The sequence below is a fragment of the Rhodamnia argentea genome, chromosome 3 (assembly GCF_020921035.1).
Source record: "Rhodamnia argentea isolate NSW1041297 chromosome 3, ASM2092103v1, whole genome shotgun sequence".
In the NCBI taxonomy this organism is placed as follows: Eukaryota; Viridiplantae; Streptophyta; class Magnoliopsida; order Myrtales; family Myrtaceae; genus Rhodamnia; species Rhodamnia argentea.
In genome coordinates, this window is record NC_063152.1 from 21,475,232 (window position 1) to 21,499,078 (window position 23,847).

A 23,847-nucleotide genomic window follows, 5' to 3' on the forward strand; every position below is an offset into this window, starting at 1 on the left:
AGTGCTGAATAAGTTATTTGATCGATTAAGAAAGTATAAGCTCAAGTTGAATCCTGCGAAATGCGTATTTGGCGCAAGATCCGGAAAGCTGCTAGGATTTGTGGTGAGCAGTCGTGGTATTGAAATTGACCCTTCCAAGATTAAAGCCATATGGGAAATAGGAACTCCTTCCACTTTGTTAAGGAAGTAAGGGGTCTACTGGGAAGGTTGAATTATATATCCAGATTCATATCCCAACTGTCAGAAACGGCGAAACCCTTCTTCAAGTTGCTAAAGAAAGGTGCAAAGGTGAAATGGGATGCGGAATGCCAACAAGCATTTGAGAAGATCAAGGAATACCTGGTACAACCTCCAGTGTTGGTACCTCCTATCCCTAACGTTCCTTTAACTCTATATCTGACGGTTAATGATGAATCCTTGGGGGCTTTACTTGCCCAAACTAACCCCAAGGATCGCAAAGAGCGAGCCATATATTATTTGAGCAAAAAGTTCACAACATCTGAAGTCAAATACCCAGCAGTGGAAAGGACTTGCGTAGCATTGGTTTGGGTCCTCCACAGATTGAGGCAGTATACTTTGCATTATCATATAGAACTCGGTCACTTTGAAAATGACCCTATCAAGTACCTTTTGGAGAAGCCAACATTGTTGGGAAAGATGGCTAAATGGCAAATACTGCTTTCGAGTTTGATATCAAAACCTCTCCCCGGAAGTCTGTCAAGGGAAGAGCAATTGCTGACATGCTAGCTGAGAATCCTCCTAAGGATGTTTTAGAGCGAAACAAAGAAGGTCAAATCCTGAATATATCTGAAGACAAATAGACAATGTACTTTGACGGTGCAGTGAACCTCACTGGATCGGGCCTTGGGGCGGTTCTGATATCCCCCGAAGATCAACATTATCCAGTTTCAGCCAAGTTGGTATTCCCCTGCACCAACAACATTTCTGAATATGAAGCCTGCATACTAGGATTACAATTGGCCATCTCACTAAAGGTAAAGAAGCTACTGGTATATGGAGATTCCATGCTAATCATTTTACAAACTCAAGGGGAGTGGAAGACAAAGGATCCCAAGCTTATTCCTTATCATAAGTACCTCGAGGAGATGATCCAACATTTTGAGGAGATCACTTTTGAATATCTGCCAAGAACTCGGAACCATTTTGCTGATGCTTTGGCCACATTATCAGCCATGTTACAAATGCAAAATGGTCTTGAGATAGAGCCATTAAGGATTGATATTTTAGAGCAACCTGCATACTGCATGGTCATTGAAGAAGAACCTGACGAAGAACCGTGGTATCATAACATCAAGAATTACTTTATCGAAGGGCGAGTTCCCTTGAGAAGGTCACCAGGAAGATAAAAAGTACATAAGCAAGATGGCATCTAAATTTTTCCTCAGCGGACAGATCCTATACAAGAGATCCTTTGACTCGGTCCTGCTGAGGTGCGTGAATTCCAAAGAAGCAAATCTCATTATGAAAGAGATTCATGAAGGGGAATGTGGACCGCATATGAATGGCCACCTCCTCGCCAAGAAGATCATGAGACTCGGGTATTACTGGTTGACTATCAAGTCGGATTGCAACCAGCATGTTAGATCCTGTCATCAATGCCAGGTATACGGCGACAGGATAAATGCGCCGCCAACCGAGCTACATCAAATGTCAGAGCCATGGCCATTCCGCATGTGGGGAATTGATATGATTGGCCCTATCAACCCAAAGGCCTCAAACGGACATCGCTTTATTTTGGTGGCTATTGACTACTTCACTAAATGGATTGAAGCCAGCTCATATGCCAATGTCACCGCGAATAGTGTGGCTAAGTTTATCAAGCGAGATATCATCTCAAGATATGGAGTGCCAAGAGCCATCATTACAGACAATGGCTCTAATCTGAATAACAAGGTTGTCGATCAACTATTGGAACAATTTAAGGTACGACACCTTAATTCTTCACCTTACCGCCCACAAATGAACGGAGCTGTGGAAGCGGCAAACAAGAACATCAAGAAGATATTGGCCAAAACTGCTGAGAAATATAGAGATTGGCATGAAAGATTGCCGTATGCTCTCATGGCCTACCGAACTTCCATTCGTACTTCAACCGGGGCAACTCCCTATTCTTTGGTATACGGTATGGAAGCAGTCCTACCGGTAGAGGTGGAAATCCCCTCTTTAAGGATCCTGTCTCAAATAGAACTCACAGAGGATGAGTGGGACCGGCAGAGACACGAACAATTGAATTTGATTGATGAAAGGCGATTAAGGGCTATCTGTCATGGTCAAAGCTACCAGAAGAAGGTGGCCAGAGCTTTTAACAAGAAGGTTAAGCCCGGAAATTTTGAAGCGGGGATGCTAGTTGTGAAGAAGATGCTTCCAAATGCACAACACCCAGGAGGCAAATTTATGCCAAATTATGAAGGCCCCTACGTGATTCAGAAAGTCTTATCCGGGGGAGCTCTTATACTTGTAAACATGGACGGAGAAGATTTGACAAGTCCAGTAAATGCAGACGCCGTGAAGAGATATTTTCCTTGAAATAAATTGAGCTTCAAAGCGATTGATGAGCAGATCTGAGTCACATAAAGATTTTGCATTCGCATGACATTTGCATACATGCATTTGCATACATTTGTATTTTGCAGGTGAACTGGGAATCATGAAGAACTCTGCAGAGTAATTGGTCAAAACAGGGAAGTTATCTGTTATTTTGGACTACAGATTTTGTGTATCTTTTAATTGTTTCCTTTTGTTTTTACAGGAAACGAGAGTCAACGTCCGAAAGAGATGAGAAGAAATCGCTTCAGAATTTAGAAATTTTGAACGTTTTGAACCGATTGATTCCTTTTGTTTTTACGGGAAATAGGAGTCAACATCCGGAGAAGACAGGAGGAAGTCGCTTCGGGAATTGAAATTTTGAATATTTTTAACTGATTGATTCCTTTTGTTTTTACAGGAAACGGGAGTCGACATCCGAAGGAGGTAGAAAGGAGTCGCTTCAGAATTTAGAAATTTTGAACGTTTTGAACTGATTGATTCCTTTTGTTTTTACGGGAAATAGGAGTCAACATCCGGAGAAGACAGGAGGAAGTCGCTTCGGGAATTGAAATTTTGAATATTTTTAACTGATTGATTCCTTTTGTTTTTACGGGAAACAGGAGTCAACATCCGGAGAAGACGGGAGGAAGTCGCTTCGGGAATTGAAATTTTGAATATTTTTAACTGATTGATTCCTTTTGTTTTTACAGGAAACGGGAGTCGACATCCGAAGGAGGTAGAAAGGAGTCGCTCCGAGATTTGAAATTTTTAAATATCTTGAACTGATTGTTTCCTTTTGTTTTTACAGGGGACAGAAGTCAATATTTGAAGAAGACAGGTTTGAGGTTCTCCTCCTTTACAAAGTATTTTCATACACCGTCGTGCTTGAAATTAAGAAAAATTTGGATTTGCAAAGCAACAGAGCTTTTTCAAAGAAACATTCCTTTCAAATTTCAGAAACGTCTTTTGAATACCCTCTCAATGAAGATTTTTGCGAATGATGAATTTTTGATGAAATACCCCGAGTTTCTATAAAAGGGCATGCTTTGAAAGCTTTTCAAAAGAATGATCCTTCAAATGAGAAGAGGCAAGCATTGTCCTCAAACACGTCCCCTGATACACTTGAGTGATGAGTGAGAGTGATGGAGCGAAAGAGCTTAATTTTGGGACGTAGGGATCATTCGCGGTGATTACATGGATTGAAATAATGAAAGGCATTTCCATTTCAAAATTATCCATACACATTTATATCCCTTGATAACCAATCGAGCCAAAAGGGGGAATTTTATGAATATAACCCTGTCAAGAACCACCCCACACCGGGGCATGTTTGGGGGTTCATTGGATGATTCCTTGGAGAAAAGATCGGGTAAGACTTTATTGTGCTAACCTGCATCAATCTTTTGTGATAGCTTCGGGGGATTTCTAGCAAAGACTCGGGACACCTCAAAGTGAAGAAAAGTACTGCATTTCTATATCCCCAAACACTTACCCTTTGAAGAGCCAATTTGAACCTTTGAATATTCGCTTCTAAACCCTTATTGGTGATCACCCTCCCCACACTGGGGCAAGCAAAGGAATTACCGGCAATAAGTCAAAATGCATAATTTGGAAAAATTCTTGATACTGGTCTCAAAAGAGCCAGTCATTGCAAAAATGATGAAGAATGAAAGGGCTAGAAAAAGCAAAGTGCCTGGTAAAAGCAAGGCCAAAGCCCATGAAAAGAGCATCCCGAAAAGGGGCAAATTCTAAAAAAATCATCAAGATGAAAAGAGGAAAATCCTCAAAATCATTGAAGAAAGAACGATTATGAATCTATTGCAAAAAGCAAATGCATGCTGGAAGAATGTTAAGGTGATCACCAAAGTTCACCCCTCTTTTGAAAATATGGCCATTCTTAAAGAGCCCACCTTAAGCCAAGATACAACCTGTTACCAAGACTTTTCTGATCTAAGAGGTGTTTCAGGTTGATGCGAGAGATCACACAGGAAGCTACCGCTTAAAGAGGTAAGTACAATCCTGTCTTATCAGGTCTTCGGGGTTCTTGACTTGTAGACCTGAAGAAGCTATTTCTGATCAAAATTCATTTCTAAACCTCAAAATGAATATCCATTGATAAGCCTTTGACCTGGCCTGAATTACGGTCCCTTTTAAAATGCCTTCTACGATTAGTCGGATTGTAAGCATCTCGAATGATCCCGAAACCTCAAGGTTAGGTTTTACGTGAGCAGATTCGAATTTTAAGAAAAGCCTTTCCAAAATGGTGAGAAGCCCTCTTGGATGAAGGAAAACCCTTTTGGAAAATTTTAAAACAACCTTTTTGTAGAACACTCGGGATGTGTCATTGAATCCATCCTCGGTAAAAATTTGAAATTGTGATTGGATACATTTCTTTCGCAAATACACTTTGAAAACTTGTCTGGAATTCTTAAGTTTCTCCCCAGAATTTAAAATTGTCATTCTAATGATATTTGACTCAACTTTCTGCAGGTTCCCTAGTGATCCCAAATTCTCGGAAAAGTTGCATTTTAAAATTTGATTAACTTGGATTCTCTGCGGGTCTTTTGGCATTCCCAGGTCCTCGGATTCTCAACTTTGAAAATTTGAAATAGGGTTTGAGCTACGTAGGTACACTAGTCAACCTAGGTCCTCGGATGGCACCCTCTCGGACGGTTAGTAGCTGGAGAGACGAAAACCGATCTGCTTATTTGAAAATTTGAAATAGGTTTTGAGCTCGTAGGTACACTAGTCAACCTAGGTCCTCGGATGGCACCCTCTCGGACGGTTAGTAGCTGGAGAGACGAAAACCGATCTGCTTATTTGAAAATTTGAAATAGGGTTTGAGCTGCGTAGGTACACTAGTCAACCTAGGTCCTCGGATGGCACCCTCTCGGACGGTTAGTAGCTGGAGAGACGAAAACCGATCTGCTTATTTGAAAATTTGAAATAGGGTTTGAGCTCTGTAGGTACACTAGTCAACCTAGGTCCTCAGATGGCACCCTCTCGGACGGTTAGTAGCTGGAGAGACGAAAACCGATCTGCTTTTTAGATGGTGAGTCCCCGCATGGAGGATAGCCAATCTCTTTTAAATAGGTGAAACCCCTTTGTTACAAGGGTGAACCTCCCCCCCTCGAACGGTTAGTAGCTGGAGAGACGAAAGCCGATCTGCTTTTTCGATGGTGAGTCCCCGCATGGAGGATAGCCAATCGCTTTTAAATAGGTGAAACCCCTTTGTTACAAGGGTGAACCTCCCCCTCGAACGGTTAGTAGCTGGAGAGACGAAAGCCGATCTGCTTTTTCGATGGTGAGTCCCCGCATGGAGGATAGCCAATCGCTTTTAAATAGGTGAAACCCCTTTGTTACAAGGGTGAACCTCCCCCTCATACGGTTAGTAGCTGGAGAGACGAAAACCGATCTGCTTTTTAGATGGTGAGTCCCCGCATGGAGGATAGCCAATCTCTTTTAAATAGGTGAAACCCCTTTGTTACAAGGGTGAACCTCCCCTCTCGCACGGTTAGTAGCTGGAGAGACGAAAACCGATCTGCTTTTTAGATGGTGAGTCTCCGCATGGAGGATAGCCAATCTCTTTTAAATAGGTGAAACCCCTTTGTTACAAGGGTGAACCTCCCTTTCAGACGGTGAGTATTTGGAGAGACGAAAGCCGATCTGCCCCCTTTTTTTAAAATGATGAATCCCTAGTGGATAGTCAAACCCATTTTAAATAGGTGAAACCCCTTTGTTACAAGGGTGAACCTTCCCCACAAATCTTCAAACCATCACTCGACATCATATGGACGCCGACCATTGCAAAATCGCGCCAAACCGTCCACGGGTAATTTCATACACTGAATTTTTCAACCTCGGATCGACAAATCTCAAACCATAGACAGGTGAGCTATAAGTAAGTCTCTCTCTTCTCATTTCTCTTTCACATAAGACGAGCATGAATTGAAATAATTCCTCACGGAGTCAGAGCTTTAACAGAAAGGTAAAGCAATTGAATGTCAAGACTTATTTTCTTTAGATTTTTCCCCAATAGGGTCGATTAAGGATCCAGGTGTCACCTTGTCTTTGAAAGCAACCTCTAACCAAGATTACTTTCAAAGAGGGGCAGTTGTTGACACCTGAATTTTTAATCGGTTTTCCTTTAGTTTTATTTTCCAAAATTCACCAAAAATTCCCAAAAAAAAAAAAATCAAAAAAATCAAAAATCAATATTGGAAGCCTTGGCTAAGCTTAAGGAACCAATTTGGAACAAAAAATAATTTTTCATATTTTTTCGCATTTTTTTTTATTTTCGAAAATAGCAAAATAATTGAAAAATTCATAAAAAATACTTTTCGAGGTCGTAAAAATACAAAAAAAACGTCCAATATTTTTATTTTAATTCCCTTTTAATATTGACCTCAAGAAAAATCAAAAATTGAGTTCAATTTTAGGTGTTTCTTCATAACGCCTAAGGTTGAATTTGCATAAAAAATACCAATTGAGTCTTTTTATTTGCAAATTTTGCACATTTAGAGTCTAGACATTCAATTGCAATCCCTTTGAACTTCAATTTGATTAATTGCACCATCAATTGCATGAATTGCATGAATTAGGCCAAATCCCCAAAAATTTTGCAATTAAGTCCCTCAATTTTGCAATTTTTGAAATTACTTTCAATTGAGGAACTTTCTATACACAATTGGACCACCCCTAGGGTTTTGACATATTCTGAATCAATTGGGATGGGTATCATAGTCCAATTTGATCGAATTGACACTCAATTGAACTTTTCCCCAATTTGCCGATTTAGAAAAATTTGGGGATTTCATATAAATTGATGGGAAATTTTGGGCAAAAACACATTTCTAGACAATATTCAGGGTCCTAAGCCCAATTTTGAGTTTTAATTGCAAAAATTCCCATTAAAGTTGGACTAATTTTGAAAATTGCACGTCCGAACCGATTCGGACCGGTCTGACCGCCGGTCGGACCGGTCGAACCGGTCCGGAATAGTGCTTCTTCTTCCTCGCGCGGTCGTCCCATTTTGCAGAATTGAAGATGGATGTTGATCAACAAATTGAAGGTCGATTTGTGCCTAATCAATCCAATTGACTTAGGGTTTTTGTGTATCGGGTCAATGTGCGTCGAATGCCGTCGACGGCACGGCCAATGGTCGCCGGAGGTGGCCGAAATCGATAGTCAAAGGCGCCGGCGTCCGAAAGTCAACAAATCCCCAAACCGTGTCCAATTTACGCTCATGCGTGGCAAATTTGAGGTCTAACGGACGGGGACGGAATCCTAACCGATTCCGTCACCGTCCGGCGACCATTTGTGTCACGCCCCGTGTCCTTTTTGGCACGCTAACATCCCTCACTCGCTATATATCTTCCAGGATCGACAAGACAATAAATTTGAACGCGATGCAATATGCACATGCGGAAGCGATGCAACACCCAAATGGTAGAATTAAACAGAATGACTTTAGAAGACGAGAGATTTTTCATAACATAAAGAGACGATCGTTCTTACAACGCATAAGGACAAAATACATGAGGATACAAGGGAGACAGTCAGCTTGGGTAAATAGGGTTCCCACAAAATATATGACAACTAAGGGTAGGCGTTCTACGAGACCACATCCATCCATCGGGATGTACCAAAAAGTAAGGGGCCCTACTGCGGTCTTCGATCCGCGACATCCGCGGTGGTGGCACATCTTCCGGGTCGGACTCCATTGGCTCTTCGGCGTCCTCCTCCTCCATCGAATCGGTGTTATAGTGCCTATAGTACACCCTACCATCGCCTATCACATATTTGGTCACTATACGGTCCATTCGTCTCGGTATCCCAAAGCGGCGGCGACATTTTCGGGGTCGGGGGTCCGAAAAGGTTTTGGGATACAACTATGAGAATAAATCTCAATAAGCTAACCCCTAAGCCTCGCTCGGGATAACAGTACCTCCAAGCCAACTCTATTAAGACCAAAACCCAACATACCACTAGTAGTAATAATAACCTCGAAATTATCAATTAAAGAGAATTGACACCATGCACACTTCTGTCGCGACCCTCCCGGAAATTTCCTTCCCGGGGGTGGAATAGGGCTAACGAGCCGATCCCCTCCTTTTTATAGACATATATATGGGGGATCGCGAGTCTCTCCCAAGACCCATTACTCGAATCGCGATGTCGGGTAAAATTTTTCAAATATCGAAATTGACCTTGTGTGGTCGGGTGGCATGTGCGAGATGTACATGCAATTTGGAGTCGCCACCGATCGATTTATTGGAAGGTACGATCGGAAAACCTTACCGAGCGGTCGGGAGAAACCGTTCGGTTCCGCGAAAACCGAGATTTTGGGTCCGGGGATTTGGTTACGCCAAGTTTCATATTTGACGCCGTTTCGGTTACCGATGTTGATTGTTTTTCTAACCTAAGATTTCATGCAGATGCGATATCGGGTGAGGTAGGCCCTAAAAAAAAAAAAAATCTAAGTATTCATACGGATGGGATTTTTCTATCCTAATCAATCACAATCAGCAAAAAATAATGCGCAATCAAAATCATTACAATCAATCAAATCAATCAATCAAGGTTCAATATGTCTAAAATGGCCCTATCGGCCCACACAAAAATCAATTTTGGGTATCGGGGTGATTTGGTAAAAATTTGGGGCGGATGGCCCGGAAGGGTAGAATGGTCATTTTTGGGGTTTGGGACCCGAAAATCACAAAATTTCGATTTGGCCAGTTGAATGTGGCCATTTCTCATTTTTTGTGATTTTCTTGAATTTTTCTAATTTTTTCTATTTTTTTTGAATTTTTATTTATTTTTCAAAAATATTGGGAATTTTCCGGATCGAAATTAATCAACCCTCGTAGTCTCAAAAATTTTCGATCCAGACTTTATGAGTCCCGAATCGATCTACAAATTTTTAGAAATTTTTTATGAAAATCTGGGAATTTTTATGAATTTTCTAAGTATTTTTACAATTTTTTGGATTTTTGGAAATTTCTTTTTATTTTTTATTATTTTTTATTAAAGAACCGGACCGGGTCAACCCGGTCCGACCGCCCATGACCCGCTCGAACCCTAAGAAAAACGACACCGTATATGCATTTATCTAAATATTTTTTATTTTTTTTAATATATTTTCTAATATCCGAATACAAAAGAAAATAACGGACGGCCGAGATCAATCTCGGATTTGATCTCGGCCGTCGACTCATGCTCAAACAAAACGACTACACTTCGGCCTCTTACACCAAAACGACGTCGCTTATCCCAAAACAAAAGAACGGCTGCGATTAAACCCTGAAAATTGATCGGGATCGTTGACTCAACCTTAAGCAAAACGACGCCGTATCTAATAAATGCATGGACGGCTACGATCTATTTGAGATCTAATCTGAGCCGTCAACTCTTCTAGACCCAAAACGACGACGTTTCCTTTAGTACTCTGGACGGCTACGATCAAACTTTAGATCTAATCCAGGCCGTTCATTCCTAACATGTCCTAAACGACGCCGCACCACTTATTCAAAACGACACCGTTTTTTATTTATTATTTTCTAACTAATATACCTAATATCCGAAAATACAAAATAACGATCCGACGGTCGTAAATCAAACTTATCTATTTATCCTAGCCGTCGGATCAAGGGCGACTCAGCCTATTCGCGCCAACGACTAGGTGAGTCGGCGATGACTTGGACTAATCACCGAATGCCACCTAGGACTTTGACTCGGTTGACCGCCACGTCCGCATCGTCTTCCTCACTGCGACGACAACAAATGAACGGCCGAGAATCTCCGGCGAGATCTAACGGCGAGATCTCGCCGGAATGACCTCGGACCAACGGCGATCGACTCGCTCAAACTTCCCGATCAACATATCCAAAGATTAAGTGATTTCACCCACGGGATCAACATATATCAAGCTTACACGGTTTCACAATCGCGAGAACTCGATCATACGAAATAGAGCATAACTATTCGATTCAACCACGGGATTCACTCGGAGGAGGTTTAGAAACCTTACCTGCAGGTCGGATCGACCTGGTTTGGCCTAGAATCGCCTAGGCAAGCTTCGACGGTGTTCGGCCATGGAGGTTGGATTTCGCGGACTCGATCGGAGGTATTTATGCAAAATCGAGGCAAAATGGATATGCGGAAGTGGTCAGCGTAGTTCGGGAAGCAAAACGCATACAATAATTTCAAAAATCGTGCTCGGAACAGTACGATGCCATTGATGCTCGGTGGAGGAATCGGAAGTTCGACCTACCTGATTTGGAGATCGCAGGCTAATCCAAGTGGCTCGGTCGCTTTCCGGAGCTGCTGTGAAGCTTCCGAAGTGGATTGCGAAGCTCGATTTGCTCTGGATTGGCTTGACGAGCAATCCACGGTAGTCGCTCAAACCTTCACCAATGGCGGACGTCGAGAGCTCTCTCTCTCTCTCTAACTCCCTCTCTCTCTATTCTGGTGTGTTGAGCGAACAAATGAGCCTCCTCTTTGTTCGCGAAGCTTCCCAGCTATTTATACCAACTTTCGAATTTGCGCGCGTCGAGTGTGAGCTGGCCGAGCTCCCTTCGCACGTGTTCGAGCGTGCCAAATGGTCTAAACGGCGTCAAGAACGGAATACGATTCCGTTGGACTCCGTTTGGTGCTCCGGCGATGTCAATTATGCGCGAATTGCACTCGATTTGCAGGATGTTGACTTTCGTGTGCACCGACCCTTTGACCGCCGATTCTTGCCGTCTCCGGCGAGCATCGGCCTCGCCGCCGGTGAGGATTGACGCCTCTCAACCTACGGAATAAAAGCCCTCTATCAATTGAGTCAATTAGAGTCGAATTGGCTCTCAATTTGATCATTGAAATTCATTGTTGATTCTGCAATTTGAGCGACAATTTGGAGAAGACGAAGTACTGTGCTGGACCGGTTCGACCGGTCCGACCGGCGGTCCGACCGGTCCGAACCGGTTGATACAGTCATTTTTGCACAATTTTCAAAATTAATTCAAATTGATTGGGAATTTTTGCAATTAAACCTAAAAATTGGATTCTAGGGCCTGGATATTATCAAGAAATGTGTTTTTGCCCAAAATTTCCCATCAATTTACATGAAAACCCCAAATTTTTCAAATTGCCCAAATTAGGAAAAAGTTCAATTGAGTGTCAATTTGACCAAATTGGACCATGAGACCCATTCCAATCAATTCTAAATGTATGAAAACATAGGGTGACAGTCCAATTTTACCATGATAGTCCCTCAATTAAAAGTAATTTCAAAAATTGGCAAGTTGAGGGACTAAATTGCAAAATTTTTAAGAATTTCTGTGCAATTTGTGCAATTCGCGCAATTAAGGGTGCAATCGATCAAATTGAAGTTCAAAGGGACCACAATTGAATGTCTAGACTTAAAAAGTGCAAAAATTGCAAATAAAAAGACTCAATTGGTATTTTTTATGCAAATTCAACCTTAGGCATTATGAAGAAACACCTAAAATTGAACTCAATTTTTGATTTTTCTTGAGGTCAATATGAAAAAGGAATTAAAAGAAAAATATTGAACATTTTTCTGTATTTTTGCGATCTCGAAAAGTATTTTTTATGAATTTTTCAAGTATTTTCCTATTTTCGAAAATATTAAAAAAATGCGAAAAACATGAAAAATTATTTTTTGTTCCAAATTGGTTCCTTATGCTTGGCCAAGGCTTCCAATGTTGATTTTATAATTTTTTAATTTTTTGTGAATTTTTAATGAATTTTGGAAAATAAAACTAAAGAAAGCGATTAAAAATTCATGTGTCAACATTGCCCCTCTTTGAAAGTAATCTCGGTCGAGGTTGCTTTCAAAGACAAGGTGACACCTGGATCCTTAATCGACTCTGCTGGGAAAAATCTAAAGAAAATAAGTCTTTGACATTCGATTGCTTTACCTTTGCGGTTTAAGCTCTAACTCCGTGGGGAATTATTTCCAATTTATGCTCATTTCATGTGAAAGAGAGATGAGAAGAGAGAGAGACTTACCCGTAGCTCACCTGTCTATGGTTTGAGATTTGTTGATCCGAGGTTGAAAAATCGAGTGTACGGAATTACCTGTGGACGGTTTGGCGCGATTTTGCAATGGTCGGCGTCCGTCCGGTGTCGAGCGGTGGTTTGAAGATTTGGAAGGAAGGTTCACCCTTGTAACAAAGGGGTTTCACCTATTTAAAATGGGTTTGACTATCCACTAGGGATTCATCATTTAAAAAAAAGGGGGCAGATCGGCTTTCGTCTCTCCGACTACTAACCGTGTGAAAGGGGAGGTTCACCCTTGTAACAAAGGGGTTTTACCTATTTAAAAAGATTGGCTATCCTCCATGCGGGGACTCACCATCTAAAAAGCAGATCGGCTTTCGTCTCTCCAGCTACTAACCGTCTGAGGGGGAGGTTCACCCTTGTAACAAAGGGGTTTCACCTATTTAAAAAGATTGGCTATCCTCCATGCGGGGACTCACCATCTAAAAAGCAGATCGGCTTTCGTCTCTCCAGCTACTAACCGTCTGAGGGGGAGGTTCACCCTTGTAACAAAGGGGTTTCACCTATTTAAAAAGATTGGCTATCCTCCATGCGGGGACTCACCATCTAAAAAGCAGATCGGCTTTCGTCTCTCCAGCTACTAACCGTCTGAGGGGGAGGTTCACCCTTGTAACAAAGGGGTTTCACCTATTTAAAAAGATTGGCTATCCTCCATGCGGGGACTCACCATCTAAAAAGCAGATCGGCTTTCGTCTCTCCAGCTACTAACCGTCTGAGGGGGAGGTTCACCCTTGTAACAAAGGGGTTTCACCTATTTAAAAGAGATTGGCTATCCTCCATGCGGGGACTCACCATCTAAAAAGCAGATCGGCTTTCGTCTCTCCAGCTACTAACCGTCCGAGAGGGTGCCATTCGAGGACCTAGGTTGACTAGTGTACCTACGGAGCTCAAACCCTATTTCAAATTTTCAAATAAGCGGATCGGTTTTCGTCTCTCCAGCTACTAACCGTCCGAGAGGGTGCCATTCGAGGACCTAGGTTGACTAGTGTACCTACGAGCTCAAACCCTATTTCAAATTTTCAAATAAGCAGATCGGTTTTCGTCTCTCCAGCTACTAACCGTCCGAGAGGGTGCCATCCGAGGACCTAGGTTGACTAGTGTACCCTCTGAGCTCAAACCCTATTTCAAATTTTCAAATAAGCAGATCGGTTTTCGTCTCTCCAGCTACTAACCGGTCGAGAGGGTGCCATCCGAGGACCTAGGTTGACTAGTGTACCTACGGAGCTCAAACCCTATTTCAAATTTTCAAATAAGCGAGAGGATCCGAGGACCGGGGATGCCAAAAGACCTGCAGAAAATCCAAGTTAATCAAATCTTTAAAATGCAACTTTTCCGAGGATTTGGGGTCACGGGGAACCTGCAGAAAGTTCAATCAAACATCATTAGTATGACAACTTTAAGTTCTTGGAAAAAATTCAAGAATTCTAGACAAATTTTCAAAGTGTATTTGTGAGGGAAATGTCTCCAATCACAATTTCAAATCTCCATTGGGGATGGACTTTGAATGACACATCCTGAGTGTTCTTCAAAAAGGTTGTTTTAAAAAATTTTCAAAAGGATTTTCCTTCATCCAAGAGGGCTTCTCACCATTTAGGAAGGCTTTTCTTAAAATTCAAATCTGCTCATAGGAAACCTAACCTCGAGGTTTCGGGATCATTCGAGATTCATACAATCTGACTAATCGGAGAAGGTATTTTAAAAGGGACCGTAATTCGGGCCAGGTCAAAGGCTTTTCAAAGGATATTCATTTTGAAGTTTAGAAATGAATTTTGATCAACAATAGTTTCTTCGGGTCTACAAGTCAAGAACCCTGAAGTCATGATAAGACAGGATTGTACTTACCCCTTTAAGCGGTAGCTTCCTGTATGATTTCTTGCATCGACCTGAAACACCTCTTAGATCAGAAAAGTTCGGGTGACAGGTTGTATTTTGGTTTAAGGTGGGCTCTTTAAGAACGGCCATATCTTCAAAAGAGGGTGAACTTTGGTGATCACCTTGACATTTCTCCAGCTTTCATTTGCCTTTTGCAGAAGATTCACGATCATTCTTTTTCCAATTGATTTTGAGGATTTTCCTCTTTTCATCTTAATGATTTTTCTTTAGGATTTGCCCCTTTTCGGGATGCTCTTTTCATGGGCTTTGGCCTTGCTTTTACCAGGCACTTTGCTTTTTCTAGCCCTTTCATTCTTCATCATTTTCGCACCGACTGGCTCTTTTGAGACCAGTATCAAAATTCTTCCGATCATGCTTTTTGACTCATTGCTGGTAATTCCTTTGCTTCGCCCCAGTGTGGGGGGGGTGATCACCAACAAGGGTTTAGAAATGAATATTCAAAGGCTCAAATTGGCTTTTCAAAGGGTAAGTGTTTGGGATACAGAAATGAAATACTTTTCTTCACTTTGAGGTGTTCCAAGTCTTTGCCAGAAATCACCTGAAGCTAATCACAAAAAGATTGATGCAGGTCAGTACAATAAAGTCTTACCCGACCTTTTCTCCAAGGAATCATTCAATGAACCTCCAAATATGCCCCATTGTGGGGTGGTTCTTGACAGGGTTATATTCATAAAATTCTCCCTTTTTGGCTCAGAGTGGTTATCAAGGGATACAAATGTGTATGGATAATTTTGAAATGGAAATGCCTTTCATCATTTAAATCCATGTAATCACCGCGAATGATCCCTACGTCCCAAAATTAAGCTCTTTCGCTCTATCACTCTCACTCATCGCTCAAGTGTGTCGGGGACGTGTTTAAGGACAAAGTTTGCCTCTTTTCATTTGAAGGATCATTCTTTTGAAAAGCTTTCAAAGCATGCCCTTTTATAGAAACTCAGGGCGTTTTCATCAAAATTCATCGTTTGCCAAATGTTCTCATCAAAGATAATATTCAAAAGATGTTTCTGTAATTTGTAAGGAATATTTCTTTGAAAGGGCCTTGTGGCTCTATAATTCCAAGTTTTTTCAATTTCAAGCACGACGGCGTATGAAAATTCTTTGTAAAGAAAGAGAATCTCAAACCTGTCTTCTTCAAATATTGGCTTCTGTCCCCTGTAAAAACAAAAGGAAACAATCAGTTCAAGGTATTCAAAATTTTAAGTTCCGAAACGATTTCTTCTCGTCTCCTTCGGACGTTGACTCCTGTCTCCTGTAAAAACAAAAGGAAACAATCAGTCCAAGATATTCAAATTTTCAAATCCCGAAGTGATTTCTTCTTGTCTCCTTCGGATGTTGACTCCTGTCTCCTCTTTCGGGTGTCGACTCCTGTTTCCTGTAAAGAACAAAAGGAAACAATTAGTCCAAGATATTCAAAATCCGTGATCCAAAGTAACAGATAACTTCCCTGTTTTGATCGGTTGCTCTGCAAAGTTCTTCATGATTCCCAGTCCACCTACAAAACACAAACGTATGCAAATGCATGTATGCAGATGTCATGCAAATGCAAAATTTTCATGTGACTCATATCTGCTCATCAACCGCTCTGAAGCTCAATTTATTTCAAGGAAAATATCTCTTCACGGCATCCGAGTTCACTGGACTTGCCAATTCTTCTCCATCCATGTTTACAAGTATAAGAGCTCCCCCGGATAAGACCTTCTGAATCACATAGGGGCCTTCATAATTTGGCATGAATTTGCCTCCTGGGTGTTGTGCATTTGGGAGCATTTTCTTCACAACTAGCATCCCTGCTTCAAAACTTCTAGATTTAACCTTCTTGTTAAAAGCTCTGGCCACTTTCTTCTGATAACTTTGACCATGACAGATAGCCCTTAATCGTTTTTCGTCAATCAAATTCAATTGTTCGTGTCTCTGTCGACTCCACTCATCTTCCGTGAGCCCTACTTGAGACAGAATCCTTAAAGTGGGGATTTCCACCTCTACTGGTAGGACTGCTTCCATACCGTATACCAAAGAGTAAGGAGTTGCCCCGGTTGAAGTACGAATTGAAGTTCGGTAGGCCATGAGAGCATATGGCAATCTTTCATGCCAATCTCTATATTTCTCAGCAGTTTTGGCCAATATCTTCTTGATGTTCTTGTTTGCCGCTTCCACAGCTCCATTCATTTCTGGGCGGTAAGGTGAAGAGTTAAGGTGTCGTACCTTAAATTGTTCCAATAGTTGATCGACAACCTTGTTGTTCAAATTTGAACCATTGTCCGTAATGATGGCTCTTGGCACTCCATATCTTGAGATGATGTCTCGCTTGATAAACTTAGCCACACTATTCGCGGTGACATTGGCATATGAGCTGGCTTCAATCCATTTAGTGAAGTAGTCAATAGCCACCAAAATAAAGCGATGTCCGTTTGAGGCCTTTGGGTTGATAGGGCCAATCATATCAATTCCCCACATGCAGAATGGCCATGGCTCTGACATTTGATGTAGCTCGGTTGGCGGCGCATTTATCCTGTCGCCGTATACCCGGCATTGATGACAGGATCTAACATGCTGGTTGCAATCCGACTCGATAGTCAACCAGTAATACCCAAGTCTCATAATCTTCTTGGCGAGGAGGTGGCCATTCATATGCGGTCCACATTCCCCTTCATGAATCTCTTTCATAATGAGATTTGCTTCCTTGGAATTCACGCACCTCAGCGGGACCGAGTCAAAGGATCTCTTGTATAGGATCTGTCCGCTGAGGAAAAATTTAGATGCCATCTTGCTTATGTACTTTTTATCTTCCGGTTGACTGTCCTGCGGGAATTCGCCCTTGAGTAAGTAATTCTTGATGTCATGATACCACGGTTCTTCGTCGGGTTCCTCTTCAATGACCATGCAGTATGCAGGTTGCTCTAAAATATCAATCCTTAATGGCTCTATCTCAAGACCATTTTGCACTTGTAACATTGCTGATAATGTAGCCAAAGCATCAGCAAAATGGTTCTGAGTTCTCGGCAGATATTCGAAAGTAATCTCCTCAAAGTGTTGGATCAGCTCTTCGAGGTATTTATGATAAGGAATAAGCTTGGGATCCTTTGTCTTCCACTCCCCTTGAGTTTGTAAAATGATTAGCATGGAATCTCCATATACCAGTAGCTTCTTCACCTTTAATGAGATGGTCAATTGTAATCCTAGTATGCAGGCTTCATATTCAGAAATGTTGTTGGTACAGGGGAATACCAACTTGGCTGAAACTGGATAATGTTGATCTTCGGGGGATATCAAAACTGCCTGAGTACACGATCCAGTGAGGTTCACTGCGCCGTCGAAGTACATTGTCCATTTGTCTTCAGATATATTCAGGATTTGACCTCCCTTGTTTTGCTCTGAAACGTCCTTAGGAGGGTTCTCGGCTAGCATATCAGCAATCGCTCTTCCCTTGACAGATTTTTGGGGAGAGGTTTTGATATCGAACTCCGAAAGCAGTATTTGCCATTTAGCCATCTTTCCCAGCAATGTTGGCTTCTCCAAAAGGTATTTGATGGGGTCATTTTCAGTGACCAATTCTATATGATAATGCAGCGTATCTTGCCTCAATCCGTGGAGGACCCGGACCAATGCTACACAAGTCCTTTCCACTGCTGGATACTTGACTTCAGATGTTGTAAACTTTTTGCTCAAATAATATATGGCCCGCTCTTTACGATCCTTGGGGTTAGTTTGGGCAAGTAAAGCTCCCAAGGACTCATCATTAACCGTCAGATATAGAGTTAAAGGAACGTCGGGGATAGGAGGTACCAATACTGGAGGTTGTACCAGATATTCCTTGATCTTCTCAAATGCTTGTTGGCATTCCGCATCCCATTTCACCTTTGCACCTTTCTTTAGCAACTTGAAGAAGGGTTTCGCCGTTTCTGATAGTTGGGATATGAATCTGGATATATAATTCAATCTTCCCAGTAACCCCCTTACTTCTTTAACAGTAACAGGAGTTCCTATTTCCCATATGGCTTTAATCTTGGAAGGGTCAATTTCAATACCACGGCTGCTCACCACAAACCCTAGCAGCTTTCCGGATCTTGCGCCAAATACGCATTTCGCAGGATTCAACTTGAGCTTATACTTTCTCAATCGATCAAATAACTTCTTCAGCACTTTAACATGGTCTTCTCCAGGCTTGGATTTGGCAATCATATCATCCACATAGACCTCGATCTCCTTATGTATCATATCATGAAAAAGGGTCACCATAGCCCTCTGATATGTTGCACCTGCATTTTTCAACCCAAATGGCATCACCTTGTAACAAAAAGTTCCCCATTGTGTAGTGAATGAGGTCTTGATCGTATCTTTTTCCTTCAGCATGATCTGATTATATCCTGAGAATCCATCCATAAAGGAGAATAATTCAAAGCCCGCAGATCTGTCGACGAGCACATCAATGTGCGGTAAGGGAAAATCATCCTTCGGACTAGCTTTGTTTAAGTCCCGATAATCCACGCATATTCTAATTCTTCCGTCCTTCTTCTTAACTGGTACGATATTGGCGACCCAATCAGCATATGGGACAGCCTCGATAAATCCAACTTTAAGGAGCTTCATCACCTCTTCCTTGATCTTATCCGCCGGTTCAGGATTCATTCTTACGGGCGATTGATTTACTGGTGTGCAAGAAGGATTTGTGGGCAAAGCATGCTCCACAATCTCACGATCTAGACCCGGCATGTCAGCATACGACCAGGCGAAGATATCTTGATATTCCTTGAGTAACACCGTCATTCTTAAAATATCTGCTGCAGACAGGTGTCCTCCTATTTTCACTTCCTTGACGCAATCAGAATCTCCCAAATTAATAGTGATAGGTTCTTCGGAAATAGGAGGCTTAGATTCTTCGAAACAATCCCATTCTTTCTTGATATCGCTCACATCAACCTCGTCTATATCAACTTCGCATGCATAGTCATCGAGCTGATATGAGTCACATATTAACCTGTTATGTATGGGTGGGATGACATGCTCAGGGGTGGGGAAATCATCGTCCAGCCACTCAATTATCACGTTCACCCGATTATCCAGGAACGGGTTGAATAAGTCCGGCTCTGCATTCTCGGAAATGTCCTCATCTTCCAGCCATTTGCCTCCTTTAGAAAATACCTCGAATAAAGGATTTAGGAGCATTTTTCCTCTAGCTTTCCATACATCGGTACCTATGAAACGGCCACCTTGGCGTCCACGGCGTCCACGGTCTCCATAACGATTGTTTCGACCTCGGCCTCGACCTATGTTATTTTCCGCTATTCCGCTATAACCCGGACCAACCTTGTGGTCATTTGAGCCCAAATTCAAAGGGTTACGAATTCCCCGACCATATTTCCCTAATCCAGCACCCGGAATAAATCCATTCGAGAGTAGCACTTTTCCCGCCATAGTTGCAGGTCTCGAAAGCTCCGGTATAGCCACCTTTGCATTTGGTGACACATGCATGACAGATACAATGTCAAAGGTGTGATAACTCAGCTCCTCCTCTTTTGAGGGTTCAATGTAAGGGACCATCCCTTTTAAAGTCGCTCGATGTCCCGTCTCGCCATGGACGGTGATCAACTGACCTTTGACCACAAATTTTAACTTTTGATGCGAGAGAGGAAGGTACCGCTCCAGACACATGAATCCACGGTCTTCCCGGGAGCAGGGTGAAGGCGCTTGGAATATCCAACACTTGGAACGGTATAGAGAAAGTTACCGGTCCAATGTCAATGTCCAGCTCAATCTCTCCTACAACATTCTTGGAGACTCCATCAAATGATCGGATGGTGGCCTTGGATGTCTTCACAAAATCTTCATTGATCCCCAAGCTTCTCAAAGTGCTTAGTGGACACAGGTTGAAAGCGGAACCATTATCAATTAAGACGTGAGGCACCTCTTTTCCGTGACACCTCACAGCTATGTAAAGGGCTTTGTTGTGGACCCGCCCTTCTTTCGGGAAGTCTTCGTCCGAGAAGGATATCTGGTCCTTCGGAAGGATAGCACCCACAAAGTCTCCCAATTGCACTTCGTTAATTGTCTCTGGAACATGCACCTCATCTAGCACCTTCAAAAGGGCATCTTTGTGCTTTTCAGAATTTTTGAAGAGATCCAGTAAGGAAATCCGTGCGGGCATCTTCCGCAGTTGGTCAACGACATCATATTCACTGGTCCTCACGATCGATTGCAACTTCTCAACCTCTTCCGCAGTTGGGATTCTCTTTTCAGAATCCACTTCTCTCGGGGGATAACATCTTCCGGATCTCATTATGGCGTCAATTTCGCCCGTTCCATAATCCCAATGAACTGCCCTCGAGTTGTACTCTTCCACAGGCGGTAATTTAATCCTCACCGGTATGATCTTTTCTGGTAGTGATTCAGATGTTGATGGTTTTTCTGAACTAGAAGCTTCTAACTCCCAGCTATCAACTTTGTTCAAATCAATCACAAAACGAATTGGGGCATCTACCATCCCAATCATTCCATCCTCATGAACGTCATCGGGGTTATGTTCGGACCTGGCCTTACCAGCGTGGCATTTTCTTCATCGAAATCCCTCTCGCCTTTCTCTTCTGACTCTCGGGATGATCCCTTCAATCCTCATGCCAATCTCCACCAGATGTTGGAACGATGAGTACGTGTATGCATACATGCGATCAAAGTATTCCGCCGGAAGTGACTTTAGTACAAACTCCAGCATTTCTCTCTCCGACAACGGCGGTTGCACCATCACAGCGTGTTTCTTCCACCTTCTTGCAAAGAGCTCAAAACTCTCATCTTCACCTTTCCGGATGTTCAACAAATTAGCCTTAGTGAAATAACCCCTAATCCCAGCTTCAAAGTGACGTAAGAAGTGCTCCGATAAATCCTCCCAGCTCGGGACCCAGTCTAGGTCAATTAACTGAAACCATGCTAGTGCGGGGCCCGTTAAACTTTGTCCAAAGTTCCGGATCAGTGTTTCGTCATCTTCTTGGTGGCCAACCATTTGGCGAAGATAGTATGAGACATGCGCGGGAGGACACCCAGCGCCATTATACTTCGTGCGGAAGACCACTCTCGGGTTCACACCTTGAGGCGGGACGTTTCTTGCTTGAGTAAGTGGCGTAATCAGCTCCTTCAACTCATCCATTTTCCTCGACACGTCATCTCCTTGCTCTTGAAGTAGAGCGATCTTTCGATTCTGTGTCTCCATGGTCCGCCGTATCTCCGGAATCTGCATGCTTTCTTCTATCGCCATAGTATTCCTTTTGGTCGTCGATTGCGATAAATCTGCTACCATAGTTGTTAAATGACGCATGTGCGTCTCAGTTAGAAAGTCGCATATCGACCTCTCGATTCTCCTGTTCATTCTGAGGAGCCGCTTGGTCCTTAACTTCATCGATCGTTCCCACAAATTCATCGCTTGCGGGGTCATCCATTCCACCCCACCCATCGGGGACTACATCTCCAGAGTCAACAAAGAAACTCGGGGGCGCCGAATATAGCACTTTAAAGTTGTACCCACCACTATCTTCCCCCAGGTTATCAACTATTTCGCCCCTCTCTAGGGCTTTCTGCAAAAATCTTCTATCGCCTCGGCGGGCCTTATCCAGACGGACTTCATATTCGTCTATCTCTTCAATTTCTTGACCATCTTTGATGCTCATCAAATATCCTGAGGGTATTTTTAAAACAGCTCCCCTCGTAGGTTTCATCGTGAACTCCTCGGACAGCATGTTCACCGCCACGTAGGTCCCCTTGAAAGCGACATTTTCCATTCTTCCTATGACGCCCAAGCTAATTAATTTTTCCAAGCAAGCTTCTTTTTGCTCTCGGGAAATACTCTCTCCTTCCGGATATTGCGAGGCCAATGTCAAGATATCCCGCATCTTACTCATGTCCACTATGAATTCAAGAACCTCTTCCTCTTCACCTCCAAAAATCGCGTTCACCTCGCGATGCTCAGGTAGCGGGTTCTGCTGCACATTCGGTTCGGCTTTATCAAACTCCAGAACTTTTCCGTCGATCAATGCTTGTACCTTGAACTTCAAAGTGAGACAGTTGTCCGCGTTATGCCCCCTTTCTCCCATATGGTATACGCACGTCCGGGTCTCATCATACCCAGGAAATCTTGGCGGGTGAGCTCTAGGTGGCTCTTTTGCAACTAAGCGATTTTCCAATAGCATGGGTAACAATTTGGATAAGGGTCGGGGTAGTGGGGTAAAAACAACTGGGTCTTTCTTTCTGAATTCCGGTGGTTTGGAAGCGGTCCAGGAGGACGTTCCTTGGGTAGGAATTGAAGGCGAAAAATTTCTGGGCTTTGGCGGATTAGGGACAAAAGCTACTTCTCCAGTTTGTTCCCTAATATCCCTTCTCAAAGGGTATTGGCGTTTGAAAGGCGCCTCGGGTATCTTCTTTTCTCTTAATGCCCACTCGTGGCGTTCCGCCACCTTGATTAGGTGCACAAATGTCTGACACCCGGAGGTGTTCGGTTTGTCGAAAAATTCAAATGGAAGGGCCTTGAGAAACAGATCTATTAGTTCTTCTTCCGGGACGGGCGGCTTTACCTGCACAGCCGGTGCTCTCCATCTCTGGGCGTAGGCGCGAACGGTCTCGCTCTTTCCTTTTACGGTCCTTAAAAGGTCCTCTCTAGTTAGGGCGGTCAGAGTGTTAAACTTGTATTGCCGAAGGAACTCGTCTGCCGGTTTATCCCAATCGGCGAGCCTCTCTGGCTCCAATTCAATGAACCACGCCGGGGCTGCCCCAGATAGGCTTTCCTGGAAGGTGTTAACCAGTAGTGGAATGTTGTCGGAGAACTGCGACATTCGGCGCAAGTAATACTTCAAGTGCGCCTTGGGACACCCGGTCCCATTATATCTTCTTACAAAGTCTGGCTCCTTGTAATCAGCAGGAACCTCTATCTTTTCGAACGGTGCAACCTTGTCGAATCTCGAGAGCTCATAACCTTGACTCGCCAAACACTCTTCGATCTTAGCGAGCCTCTTAATTTCCTCTTCCATTTTGAGGACTTGCTTCTCCTTTTTCTCCAGATCAATCACAATGGGAGGATCCTTAGGCGGTCTCTCCGGATTCAGAGTGGGATTAGCGGCGGGCGCCGGATTAGCGTTCGCCCCATCGGATGGCCCCGCAGGAGTTTGAGAGTTAGGGTCAACGGGGTATCTCCCCTGGCTTGCAATCATCATTGCCTTCATCTCCGCCACCATTGTGGCGATCACATTCATTTGATTTTCCAGATTACCCACACGAGGTGCGAGCTCTTCTTGTTCCATCCTTAACTTGCGCGTTTTGCTACGAGTCCTCGTATTTATCGCTCACCTGTTTTCAGGATATCAA